The sequence below is a fragment of the Camelus dromedarius genome, chromosome 7 (genome assembly GCF_036321535.1).
Source record: "Camelus dromedarius isolate mCamDro1 chromosome 7, mCamDro1.pat, whole genome shotgun sequence".
Taxonomy (NCBI): domain Eukaryota; kingdom Metazoa; phylum Chordata; class Mammalia; order Artiodactyla; family Camelidae; genus Camelus; species Camelus dromedarius.
The window spans coordinates 15329335-15342800 of record NC_087442.1 but is presented as its reverse complement, the minus strand read 5'-3'; positions in this window follow the sequence as shown (position 1 = coordinate 15342800).

Here is a 13466-nt window from a genome sequence, read left to right as displayed (position 1 = left end):
CAAGACACAAGGCAAACATTAGTTTTATACCACCTTGCTTTTGAACGTCGTCAAGAATAAGTGCTTGCGTCTTCCTTCACGAAACTGGATTGTATAGCCAATAGATCATATTTAGATGCACTTAACTTTTAAAATAAATCTTCAAAAACCCCATGTCTAAATCATGCTGTGGAATCATTCCCAATGGACAGAGCTCAAAACTTCCAAACAGAGAGCAGTATTTACTCCTATTAGCTTTTTTCACATTAGGAAATTGTTTCAATATCAAGATATGATTTGGGCTCAGAGAAGCTTATTTTAGGAGATCTAACTATGGGATACATTTTGGTTAAAGTCACTGGTAGTTGAGTCAATATGAAATGTTATCAAATAATCCAACTGGTCAGTCTGTCTGAATGAATCCATACACTAAAGTCTAAGAAAGGATGGATCAGAAGCAAATTCAGGTTGTATGGGGTCTGAGGCTTTTATAATTTGGGGAGCTTTCTTCAAGAAAAAGAATACAAAGTTACAAATGCAACTTTAAATTAGGTATGAAAATAAGTATTTATTTAGAATGAGAAATCACAAGTTATGCATTTTAAAATACATCACAAAATTATCACAAAATCCCAAATCATCACAAAATCCTGAAAGACAACATTATTTTTATTAACTAACTTCCTGATGCACTTTTATAATTGCTAGATTTTGGGGCTGCATTTTCAAATAACAATACATTTTTTAAATATCATTTTCTTAGAGAGTAGAAAGAAAATAGTTTTTCCCTTGGCATGACTGACTCAAAATTGATTTGTATTACTGGTAGTTTAGAAACATTTCAGCTTAAATCCTTTATTGGTAATGTCATGAAAATATTTAGGATTTTTGTCAAATTAGGAAAATCCTCTTTAAACTTTGCTTTGTATATAAGCTATATGATTTTAGACATTTGAAGCGTTCTTAGGTAGAAGGTTTCTAGTCTGGAATATTAATTGATCTGACAACATTCATTAAGCAATGCAGATTGTGTTTTTCTGTTTTACAACATTCATCTGCTTTTTGATTTTTTATTTCTAGTTTGAGACTATCCTGGTGTGATTCTTTTTCTCATGTTAGTGATGCTGATCTATAAGTTACAGTTTCCATCATGATGTAATAAGAATTTTGGTGATAGTGAAACTTCGGCCAGTATTCTTTTTTAGTTTACATTTGGTATCTTCTTTTTTAAAAATCACATTTGAATTTTGGTATTATCTGTAATTCTGAAAAATATAAAATAAATCTGAAATTAAAGCACAACCAATAGTGGTTTTATGCATTTTAAATTGCTGCTGTATTGAACTGAGCCAAAAGTGTTGTAATTAAATGAATCTTGTATCACACACCATAACTTATTAGTAAATATTTGCACTTGCTTGTTCATTCTATCTCACTGTGTTAGTGGCAATATTTGTACTATTTCATTTAGAACCACTAGAATTTATCTGGGCAATATGTAAGAAATATTGTAGGATCTAATCTAATATCTTGGGATGCATAAAACATGTAATAGCTGTAGGTTCGTGCCCTACAAACACAGACAGTCTGGTAAATTCCACTTAAAAAAGACTCTCATTGAAAAAGGGAAAAATACATGGTGCATTTATAGTTGTGTATGCTGCATAACAAAGTATATCTTTGACAGGAGGAGACTTCAGTTTTGATCATGCATTAATAAGAATGGAATCTTTTGTGTAAAATATCACACAAATTAGCTTTTGACTTCTTAAATTTCAAACCATGTTTCCCTTTCACAACCCAAGAGTTCTGGTGCTGGGTCAATCACAGGACGTGCTAGTGTTACAGCACCACTGCTCGTCATGCATTTTAGGGCATGATGCCGGGTAGGGTGGTACAGTGGACAGCAGGAGTATTTCTATACTGGGAAGACATTTCTATACTGGGAAGGCTGGTCACAACAGAAATGACTATAAGCAATATAACCATGTCCTATTGAAGGCAACTCAGTGTGTCCCTAACTCAACTTCTTAGCCAAAACACAAAATGATTCACAATTACACCAACATCACCGAACACAGAGGAAAACGTAACAGATGGAAAATCAGAGTGGAAAGAGATGGTTCTTTCTCTCCAACCATTGCAGTTTAAATATTTGTTTGCAAAATTTACAAAAATATGTGATGATATGTGGCTCGATCTCTCAGGGTTCTGTAAGGTGCAATCCTTGTTAGCCCCACAGGAGACCTCATTCTGGGGAAGATCTGTCTCTGTCTCTCTGTCCCTGTTTGTCTCTGTCTGTCTGTCTCTCTCTCTCTTTCCTTCTTCCCCTTAAGTTTACTCTGCAATGGCCAGAGTGTGAGCTCCTCCTTTCAGTGTAAGAGACGACACTGGTTTGTTTTGGGAAAAGAGAGCCATGGAATGATGGAACAATGTTCTATATACGGCACAACTTGACACTCACCATGTTTTCAAGGGGCAGCAACTTTCCATTTGCTAAATGACCTTTAATTGTGCTCATCCGTTCTTTCTAGCATTTTCTGTAGGAAGTAAGGCCCAGTACTTCCACCACCACTGAGAAGCAGTGAAGCAGAGTCAGGCTAAATAGATTTTCCAAGTTTATATGGTGCTTTAATGGCTGCAATGTTTGGGAAATGCTCCATTAAATAGTTTTATTTAATGCAGGACTTCCCAAACCCTTTGAGATGTTAATGTGAACATCAAAAGTGCTTCAAGAAAGAATGAGGGTATGCAACATTTCCTACATTTATTTCACGAAGGATTTTTTTTTTTTTTTAATATGCAAGGTCTCCTGTAGAACTGACCTTGTGGAGAAATACAATGCTTGTATTTCCATTTCCATTAGTTACCCCCCAGGTGAGGTGTTGAGGTATTCCTGCTTGAACCAACTGAGAGTGCACACAAAATAAGCATGTACTATTCAACGACAGTATAGTTTTCAATAAAAACCTGTTCCCAATAAATCCATCAGTATTCATGAGCCTGTGATTACTAACATTTACGTAGATTTTAAAGTAGATATAATTCAGAACAAGATTTAAATAAATGCAAGCAACTCAATACGCAAACTGATCATCTTTTTAATTCATCTCAATTGTGAATTATAAACCCTTGCAGAAACCTTAGACATTGGTCCCTGCTGTGTACAGGATGTGGGCTTGAAGCCGGTGTAAAGGTGGATTTAAAAGGGACGAGGGAACTGAGTTAAGAGTAGGAGTCAGGGAACGTGTGTGACAATGGGAGGGAGGAGGTGTATAGAAGTATGATGGAGAAGTGACATCCACTTCGGCCGGCGTCCAGGGTCTGAACGCGGCAGTGCTGCCGCCCAGTTCACAGAGAGCCCTTCACTGGAGGCAGTGTCAGTCTGCTGCACGATCTCTTCCTAAAATGGAACTCACTCTCTGCTGTCACTACCATCCATCAAGTGCAGCCCTGCTTTGTGTTAAAACCGCCTCTTATCTTCCTAACTGGAACCCCTGCCTTATTTCAGTGTACGCTCCTCACTGCTGCCAGAAATACCTCCCCAAATGCAAGTATAAGTATTCTGCAGACACCCACACAAGCTCTTTGGGGAAAAGCCAGAATGATGAAAATGGAGGGGAGATGAACTGACCAAGGCTTTGCTCATCGGGATGGGTCGTGTGGGCCAGGTGACAGGCAAAGGCAGAGGAAAGAAGTGCCCTGGCACCACAGTGCATAGCACACATCTGTCTCCGAGTCCTAGGTCCTGCTAGACTCTCATTTGAATTCCTCAGCAAATCAAGATGTAAGGCAAATCGCTGTGGAGGAGTTGAACCAATTTCCTCCCTGTGTTCATCTAAGCCTCATCAATTGCCGACAGCCACAGTATGAAGTGCAGTATATATTCACTTATCTATGATCAATCACAACACTGACTCATCTTTTCTGTCCTTTTCTAATGTCATTTCTTTCCATTAAGAATCTCTCCACATTTGGCCTGGCTAGTGCTTGAAACAAGGCTTCTGAGCTTCTTCCTGAAAATCAAAACCTACAGCTGTAGAATGGGATGGGAAGAGAGATTTGGTGAAGAAAGAAGGAAAAAAGCTACTAAAAAATACCTATGCTGTATGTTCTGGTGAAAAAAATTAACAGGGGAGTTTCTAGGGAGAAGGAGAAGAATGAATGGAATCCCAGGTCTAAGGAATAACATTACGAAACCAACTTTAGAGTCACAGAGTTATGCATTCAAGCCTTGCTCTGCCAATTTCTGGCTCTGTTAATTTATAAAAAAAAATAAAATGGGATTAATAGTGGTTTGCATTTCACAGGGTGGTTAGGAGAATTAAATATTTCATATACTTAGTGTTTAATCAATGTTAGCTAATATTTTTTGTTATTGATGACTGCCTGATCAATAGAAGTTAGGTTTGAAATTAGAAAAGTTAGAGGTTAGGAAATAAATGAAGATAATCCTTTACTTCTTCCCACTTTGGTTGACTTATTTACAGATTAATTTTTACCATTTTTTGGTAGCACCTATTAGGTTCTAGGGTAGATACTTCAAAACAAAAGACACCCTTGAGAAGTGTAAAATCTAGAATATGCAGCTACTTTAAATCCTGTTTTGAAACAACCTCACAGGTCATTTAAATCACAATTGAATAATCCATCAACAGATTAAAATTTCAGGATGTCACGTTTGGAAGAAAATTCATAGGGCATTTACTCAAACTCTTTCATTTCATAGATGCTCAAACTGAACTGTCATTTGTTAATAATGTTTATTGCATGCCTCCTATTGGTCAATGGACTATTACCTGACAGGTATAGTAGCACCTGGGGCAGAGCAGTGACCAGAACAGACACAATCTATGCCCTTTTAGAGCTTCTATTCTAGGGAAAGGAAGCAGACAACAAATAAGGTATCAGGTGGTGACATGTGCCACATCAAAAACAAAGCAGTGTACGGAAGAAGGGAACAGGAGGGTACAGGTGTGTCAGCATGTGCGTGTGTGTGTGTGTGTGTGTGTGTGGACACCTTTTTTCAGGGAAGTTCTTTCTGAGAAGGGGACATTTAAATAGAGACCTGAAGGATGCGAGCACCAGATTTGTTTGTGCCAGAGACTCCCGTACAGCTTCAGCCTGCCCAACCCTTTCAGCATAGGTTAGATTTGGAAGAGTGTTTGAAGACAAGACGAGGAAGCAGAAAGGACATATTGGAGGAAAGGCAACGCAAGCGCACTTCTCTGCTTCTGGCTCATGATACTTTGCAGTAGGTTACGCGATCCCTCTGCTGGTGGGTGATGTAGTATTAGGGCATTAAACAAAAAGACTAAAATGAAATGCTTCGTGTTTTCCCATTCCCTTCTTCCTGTTTTTTGACATGTATGTGAGTGTGAGTTAATGTGAGGGTATTTGACTGCTTTATTTTCTGCGAAAATATCATCTTTCTGAAAGTTAAAGAAAAGTGAAAGGAGAACAGGGCTTAGGTTCTAGAGTATATTTTCACGGAGGCAGCAGCATCACAAGGAAAAATCCCTGACAGCAGAGCCAGTGGATAGAGGGCATTTGTTGGAATGAAGTGACAAAGACTCCCACCCTCTTCATTCTTTGCCCTCCGACTGTGGGAGTTAACTGTCAAGAAAAGGGGAATTTTAAAGACAAGCTGAGAAGGAGAGCATGTTTGTTTCTCCCCCTCAATATCACAGCCATAAATGTGAATAAGGTCTGAGAGTTACCAGCAGAATGGTGCGCTCTTGACAGGGAGCACTCGTAAAGCAAACCAACCCCAAACCCAACAACCCCCCTAAACCCAACAGATTCAATGCTCTGCAGCCTGGACATTGATCCTCTAAATGTTATTGCCAACCTCTTTGCCTTCCTTTGAACAATTATCAGCACTGACCTCCATGAAGTCTTAGGGTATGGAACATTCTCCAGAATCTTGATTTTGGATCAGAAATACGGAAAATTGTGGAAATCCTGTATACCAATTAGGGGGAAGGAAAAATAGTTGAAGACAAACGGAAGCCAGCCTCAGTGGACAGTGCTGCCCACTACTGTATTTTTTCCATCTGTGCTGGCCATTGGTTTTTGAGTGGTATCATCACTTAATATAACACTAAAGCAATGCTTCCCAACTAAACCATGACACCATGTTTCTCACGTCTTAAAATGTTTATTTTACATTATCGAGAAGTTATTCTAGACTTATTTAGAGTTAGGGTTTTCTTTTTATCATTTGCCATCTTTGTACATGTATAATGAGGAAAATGCAAGTACAATAAATTGGTTGTTATTGTAGGAAGATGTGGAATGACCTCTAACAAAGATATCTGCTCTGCTGCTTTTAGATGTATAACCTGTTGCTCAGCATCCATGTCTTTCCACATGTAAAATCACTTTTCATTTAATGCCAAATAATGGTACAAATTCTGAAAGACAGCAATGAGAGCCATCATTTGTACCACCAACAATATGGATAACTCAGGTGACAGCCTTAGGAAGATCTATGACCCCAGGTTTGCACATGGGCAGGTGGTCTGCCACCTGGGTAACTGTGACTTAAGATGCCATTAATTGGAAATGCATCTCAATCTCAGAGATGTTGAATGTATGGGGGGAAATAGGTACACAGTTTTGAATGAAATACGGTAGCTACAGAAATAGAGGGTGACAAGGCCCTGTAATACTTCCTAGGTCCATGGAACACAGGGGAGGAAATGCTGTCCAGAGCATGCTTGACTCTAGGTGAATATATCCCTAATTCTGAATGAACTCTGGTGCATGGGAGCTGCTGAGAATAAGCCTCTCTAGGAAATGAGTGGATGACTAAAGTTGACTTTTCTCTCCTGGAGGAGGAGGCAGGTTCCCATCATTGCTGCAGTTAATTTGTAATAATAATACAAATTAATTTTGACTAAAGAAAGATCACTAAAAGACTTCACAGTCTTAATATGATTATTTTCACTTTTTAACATTCTGTCCTAATTTCCATCTACATACACTCTTAGTTTTCATAATTGTAATTATAATAATGAATGTAACATTTTATCTGTTTTCACTGAGCTTTATATCAAGCCAGTTTATTTATCATTTCATGGCTGTGTAGTATTCCATTGCTTTATACTCAATAATATATTTAAACATTCCTTATTATTATCCATTTAGATTGCTTCTGATGCTTTACTATTTTAGATGGAGCTGCAAATAATATTATTGTGCACTTAGTTTTTCCTTCTGTTGAATTGTATCCTTAGGGAAAATTCTCAGGAGTGAATTTTTGGGGTCTAAGGGAATGATACATTTTTATAACCCTTGGTATAAATTGCCATAAAAATGGTGCCAATAAAACTTCAGTGGCAATTCCTCTTTGATGATTCTGTAGGACAGGGGATTGTTTTAGCCACTTTACAATATTTGTCTTCTCCATTTTGTGGAATGTGTATGTCATTGGAGGCTTGGCTTAAGAATAGAGGGAACAACAGATGAAATAGATTGCTCTGGCTTAGTTAGTAAGTGCTCCCCACTCTCTTACAACCTGGAAGTTGTGATTCAATTATTCCCTCCGCTTTTCTAGCTTTCTCAGCTGTCTGCAACTGGAGAGAAGGCTCTGATGGGCTCTGACTTAAGGGGGTCCTGGAATTATCAGGTAGAGTGTCGAGCAAGGTTCCTTTTGAATCCTTCAGAATTGGATAGAAAAAGGTAAACATTGTTTAAGAGGGGTGGATTGATTATGAAGTGATTTGCATAATTACTCCATGGAATTACTCTGATTCAGAGGATCAAAATACTTGATGCTTATTTCTTAGAGTCAAGATAAGTTAAATAGTACCAGGCTATATAAACAACAGCTATGTTAAAGCTATGTATATGAGAGATGGAGCAGAATTTAGGACAGAAACATGTGCCTCATTGGGATGTGTGCCATTTTGGAATTTTTTCACAACACTTTAGGTCATGTCTGGCTTCTGCCATATTCTTCTCATTGCACAGAGAAAGCTGATAACTAAACTGACAGAGATATTAGTTTCCCATGATCCTGATGGAAAGAAAGCAGGCGTTATAACTCACACAGTTCTTACGTGGGCTGTGTTCTGCATGTAGGAGGGTGGCACCGTTGACTTATCTGTTGACCTACCCTAAGCAGAGCTCACACTTTGAAATCTTTGGTTTTCAATAAATTATTGAAAGTATTATCTCTTTACTCCCAGTTACAAAAGACATTAAGCTTCTTTTTGGGAGAAGACTAGAGAGGGATAGGGATGTCATATGTAATTAAGAGAAAGCAAAACTATCTCTAGCAGATGTCATTATGGTAGTTAGGACTCTAACCTTTGTTACTACTGTCATAATACTAAATCTTAAAGAAAGTCTCAAGATGCAATGTGATGTTATGATGCCAGTTAGGTCAAACTGGATAAAGCTTGAGTCCACTTTTCAACCACTTTTTTGTCTATAGCATTTATTATAGAAACTGGGAAATCACCAACTCTGAGTCTTTCTAGCTTTCCAGTTTATAGTCTTTTGATTTGACACTTTGCGGTGTGTGCTCATAACCAGGGACATGTGTTTGTGTTACATTAGTCAAGACTTGTTCAGGTGCAGGTGACAGAAACTCAGCAAAAACAACTTAAAAAGAGGAATGTATTGGTTGACAGGGGAGTCTGAATAGTTTTGGGCACAGCGGGATCCACGGGCTTGAATAACATCCTTGCATTTCTATTTCAACCTCCATTTTGTGGTTCTGTTCTTTTTGTGTGCGGCTTCTTTTTTTGCACAGGCTCTAGCCACACGTTAGGGAAGATGAACATGGGAACCCCAAATATACACTCCTTGCTCGTGACTCCCCTCCACCAGAAGAGAGAGCCTGTCTCCTCTCTCAGCATTCAATCTCAGGATAGACTTTGTTGGCCACATTGGTGTCTTATGTCCATCCCCAAACAAATTACTCTAGTTAGGAAAATAATGTCCTCTGATTGGTGAACCTAAGTGATGCTTCACTCCTTTGACAATGGGGCTGGATACCAAGATTGATGACGTCCCACAGAGAGCATGTGGGATGGAAGAAAGTTGGTGTAATAAGGAAAAGTGGGGTACACTTGGCAAAAGAGGAGGAAGGGAATCTGAGCAAACCCAACAAGTAGTCATTACAGGTGGTTCTAAATGCCAATAGGATTCACGAAAGAGATAAGGTGGCCTTTCTCAGTACTTTATTTATTTTTTACATCTGCTTTCCATTATCATCTATGTAATCTGACATTTTGAGTCATGTGTTTAGAAGACCACATTAAGTGTGTACTTTCTCTTGTGCATGAATAAATACAAGCTTTAGATCAAAGGACATAAAATCCATTATCTCCTTCTAGGGTTTGGAATTATTTCCTAGTTTTTATAGAAGCCTTGTTTAGTGGGCTTTGATGTAATCGGGACTCATGTCCACACCAAATGTCACTCTACAACTTTGTAGTGGGTTTTCAGTGGTCTCCAGGACTGAAATAGTAATGATTTTCTTGTCTCAACCTCTGCTCTACATATGAGCACACGTAAGAGAGATATATACCCAGAGCTCCAACTTCAATGATTTTTTTTTCTTGAGAGAGATTTAGTTGCTATGTGAAACTTTATTTGCACTTATTCTTTTAAATGTGGATGCATTAGACCAAGTGACTCCTCTCTAAAATTTCCCTAAGGACTCAATCTTGTAGCTCACCAAGTAGCAAGTTTTCTGTTAGAATGAACTTCCCTGTTCTTTCAGTAGTTTGCTTTATATTTCCTTAATAACTCTTGATTATAGAACTTATTAACCATGTGTAAGCAACGTTAATTCCCTTTATTCTAGCATCAGACTGGTCAAATGTAGAAAGAGGCACATTCTCTGAAGTTACTGACTTCCAAATACACAGCCTACAGAGAGTCTCTTCAGACTTACTCTAGTTTTCCTATGGTCTTGTTGAGGATTTGGACTAAAGCATAATTATTCTATAACCTGAGGAAAGAAAAAGATTGGTGTGTCTTGGGAATAAATGTCTGATCTGTGGATGTACAGGAACACTCAAGTTTTTTCTGACAGTATTGCCTGAAGTGGAGCTTATCTGTTCATCCCTCCCTCCCTCCCTCCTCTCTCTCCCTTCTGTCTCTCTCTGTCTCTGTCTCTCTCTCTCTCCCACTTCCTCCCTTCCATCTCTTCTTTCTTTCTTTCTTTCACTGGAGTAATGAACAGCTCACAAGCTGAGCTGGCTTAAATGGGTTTGAAGTGAGAACTTGTCTGAAACTATAGTGTTACAGCCATTGCCTAAGGTAAATAATACTTTATATAAGTAGGACATTTTTCTGCAGTCCATGGAGCAGTTGATATTTATGTAAAATTCACTTTAAAAATAAGCCATAATTAAAAAATGCAAACTCTGAGAAAAATCTTACATAAAAGGCTGACCATGGAAAAAGAGATAATTCACCAATGTTTTCCATTAAGATTAAATTTCCAAAGAAGAGATGGACTAAGGAAGATAGATTTCTTTTTAATTTTGAGGATGTTTCTTTTTCTGAAAACATAATGAATCAGCCAATCCCAAGTTCTGTCTGGGCAGAAATGAAGGAGAAAAAAAGTGTATAAGGTTCTCTCTCACCTCAGTGACAGAGAACAACAACCTTGTCCTGATTAAATAGCCTACTTGGTGGATGTGGCTGAGAGCTTGCTGATGAAACCATCTACTGTTGATTCTTCAGCAGGATTGTACCCCTGTGATTTTGTTTGTTCTCTTAATTATCACTCATAGCTCATTTGTTTGCATGTTGGGTAATTCCTGAGACACACACAATTACTAGCATTATTAAAAAGTTGCATTTTATATTTTTTACTGAAAATTTCCACTTCCACTATGTAGGATTTCTGTAGGGTCTCCTGAGAATCTAATTATCAAAAGTATAATAAATATAATTAACATTGTTTACTTCCAACTAGCCCAGTGCTTGAAACTCAATTAATTATTTGTTGGATGAATTTTAAAAATTCCAAGTAACGAATATGGACTTGAACCATAAGACTATACTCTTCCATAAATTTACCCAAATTGTTAGATCAAAAATAGCAATATGATGGACCTTAAATTCAAGTATTAAAAATCAATAATTAAATTATCAAATTTATGATAAAAGCTAGTTTTATTTGTTTGATGCCAAAAAATCACACATTATTTATTGAGTTTTTAATATAAAATTGAAAACTCATTCATTCACTGCTAAAAACTATGGCTATCATGTTAATTATGTATAGTAGCATGTCATTAACTTTAATGACATACATTTGTGAATAGGACTTATAGAATGAAGTATGTTAAGATCTGCAAGGGGTCTTGAATATTCTAAAGATAATTTCATTACCTTATAGATAATAATGTATAACTAAAATGTCTTAAGTATTTAGAATTTGCTGACCACCACAATAATTATATTACATACATTACCTTACTTAATCCTCACGATAACACTGAGAAAAGGAAATAGATCTGCAGGCTGAAATTAATTATTTAAGGTGGCAGAGAAGAGTCATTTAATAGTGAACCTGAGACTGAAATAAAAGTTTTCCTGTGACCATGAGTCTGGGTACTCTCCACCATACTATACTGCATATTTTTAGCAGATATAAAATTATGTCTGCATGACAAAGTCTGTGAAACCCCATTCTACTCTTTATGGTCAACCTGGGCCCTAACATAATAAAAATTCTTTTTGTTGAAACAAACAGGCATGAAAAAACATAGATAGTTAAGTTTAAAAAAATAAAAGAAAGAAAAAGAAAACGAGTAGATCCCATGATTGACATGGAGAGTCAAGAGGTGAGAAGGCTTATAAGAATGCTAGGATAAATGTTCTACAGGTGGTTATAATAAGCAATTATGAGCAAGCAGTTCCAGTTCATTTTAGGGGACAGAATTTGTCTCAGGATGCACATAGTTTTCTACCTGTATAAAGTAGGTAAGTATTAGTTGGCACCACCAAGGTTTGAGGTTTATAGCTTTGATTTCATAGTAGCTGTGCCTAACTTTCCATTTTATAGATCTACTGAGACATAAACAGGGATGCTCATAAAAATTAAGGTTAATGGCACTTAATTTACATTTAAAATATAGCACTTAATTTAAAATAATGGTTGACTCTCCTTTCACAGGAAACTCGGCTGCTCATTTATGACTGTCTTGAATTGCGGGTTTCCACGGCTATAACTAAGGGTGGCTGCTGACACAGCAGGGCTTTCCCATTAAGCAGAAGTAAAGGACGAACAGAAATGTAATAAAGTCTGTTTTCCTTTATACTTTTGATTAATTTAAAATTTAGAAAGTGGATGAAGCACACTTGCAGAAGAAAATTTACAAAAGCATTAACTGACAGCTTATTTATAAAATCAGTTTCTTCAGTGAAAAAGTAGGCACAGTAAGTCACTTAACTGTATTTACTTAATAAATTAGTTTCAGTCTCTAGTACCATGGCTAATAATTACATATTACATACTTCTAATTGAACAAACATGGGATGCTAATTACATTTCTCATTATTTGAAGAAGTAGAATATTAAAAATTAAAGCCTTTCTTGAGGCAGCCACTTGGAGTAAAAAGGTCTGACTGATGCCTGTGAAATTACTTGTACATTAAGACACAGCTCACATAAAACAATATGTGCTACAAATAGCACATCCTTTCTTTTCCTTTCCCTTCTGTGAGGTTAAATAGCAAGATCAGAAAAAGTCGAAAGTAGGTTAAAAGCTCAACTTCTTCCTGAGCTTATTCTTCATTCATCATGTTTATTTATTTATTATAAATATATTATATTGATGCTAGTGGTAGTATTGAACGAGACAGGAAAAGCCCTGGCCCCCAGGGAGCTTACAGTTCATACAAGAAAGTAGATTTGGAGTAAGAAATGGTGAGTGCCCTAAAGGGTGTCATGGGAACGACTAACAGGGAGACGAAACTCAGCTGGACGTGGCAGATTAAGGGGGACTGAAAGTGCTAGTTAAGTCAGGGAGAGGTAGTTAGAATAGATTCCTGGCAGAGGACAGGGGGGCCTAAGGTGAGCAGGAGAATCTGAGGGAAGGGTAGTGTGATAGGACTGGAGTATGAAGACTTAGAAATGAGTGGAGGGTGAGTGGCAAGAGTTTAATTCAGTACAATAGGCAAGTCGGTCCTCTAGGTTATGTGAAGGGTCTTCAGCAATCTCACGTTTGGGCATATACCCAAAAGAATTGAAATCTGAATCTCAAAGAGATGTCTGCACTCCCATATTCAATGCAGCATTATTGACAATAGGCAAGACATGGAAGCAACCTAAGTGTCCATTGACAGATGAATGGAAAAAGAAAATGTGGCATATGCACACAATGGAATATGACTTAGCCTTAAAAAAGATGGAAATCCTGCCATTTGCAATAATCAGGATGGATGTGGAGGGCATGATGCTAAGTGAAACAGGTCAGACACAGAAAGATAAATACTGCATGATTTCACTT